This window comes from Littorina saxatilis, unplaced genomic scaffold (assembly GCF_037325665.1).
Source record: "Littorina saxatilis isolate snail1 unplaced genomic scaffold, US_GU_Lsax_2.0 scaffold_312, whole genome shotgun sequence".
NCBI lineage: Eukaryota > Metazoa > Mollusca > Gastropoda > Littorinimorpha > Littorinidae > Littorina > Littorina saxatilis.
The window spans coordinates 52,501-53,747 of record NW_027128202.1 but is presented as its reverse complement, the minus strand read 5'-3'; positions in this window follow the sequence as shown (position 1 = coordinate 53,747).

Here is a 1,247-nt window from a genome sequence, read left to right as displayed (position 1 = left end):
ACGAAACACATACTTAGGCAGCAGGGCTAATGACTCAGTGACTGGCGTCTTTTGGTAACATCGCGATACTGTTCAGTGGTCTGTGTTCTATGTTCAAGACTCTTAATTACAAAGAAGTCTGTAAGAATAAAGGTATTATAACACATTCTTCCTCATAAGAGGAGAGGATTTTTACAAGTTTGAATAACGTTTTGTTTAGTTTTGTTTGTTATGATAGATTTGATGACTGTGTTGTCTTACACATACGCACCAATGTATTGTACGTGATTTTAGACATGGATTCTCTTGCGTTAAACATTCTCGTAACGTCCAATTGTTTTCTCTGAGTTTCTTTTGAATTTACTAGCTGTTTATTTTGGTTCACACCAACTCGTTTCTGACCAGCCGTTCGTCTGCGTGCTCAAGTCGGATTTGACGAAGACATCACCTGGATGTTGAAGACTGCATTAGTGCTGGATCTAAGACTGGGGGGGGGGGGGGTGGTCCTGGGGTCCGAAAGCCTCCCCCCCCCCTCCTTACTCGGCAAATCTCAAGGAGAGACCCAAGATTCCCCTTTTAAATTTTACATTTCAATAGCATATCCCACAACCACCCTCCTCCCCCCCCCACTCCCCCACCCCCCACCCCCCTTCCCGACCCTCTGCCTGGCCAGCCACTGTCTCTTTGTTGGAAGCCCCTCCGGCTCATACGCTTAGTCCAGCCGGCCCCGTACACGACTGACTGACTATAGAGGCTTTACGTCCTCTAAGGTAACTGGGACCTATATGGGGCATGATTGGTTATACGATAGCACACGACGCTAATTGTTCGTTTTTAACGTCCCGCAAGCGATTTGGCTATGGGGGATCACGACTGTCAAGATTCTACTCGCAACTTTAGTTTACTGTCAGACTGTTTCTGTGAACTCTTCTACTTTCAGCAACAATTTCTTCTCCTCCGAACCTTGTCTGACACTAAAAAAAATGAAAGTCGCTTGTTCATTTCAATACGTGTTATTCTGTCGGGTGCCAGGAGACTGGTTCAGCACAACTCTATCACACATGTCGTATGCGGGGGACATAGCTCAGTTGGTAGCGCGCTGGATTTGTATTCAGTTGGCCGCTGTCAGCGTGAGTTCAAACCCACGTTCGGCGGAAATTTATTTCTCAGAGTCAACTTTGTGTGCAGACTCTCTTCGGTGTCCGAACACCCCCCGTGTACACTACATTGGGGTGTGCACGTTAAAGATCCCACGATTGACAAAAGGG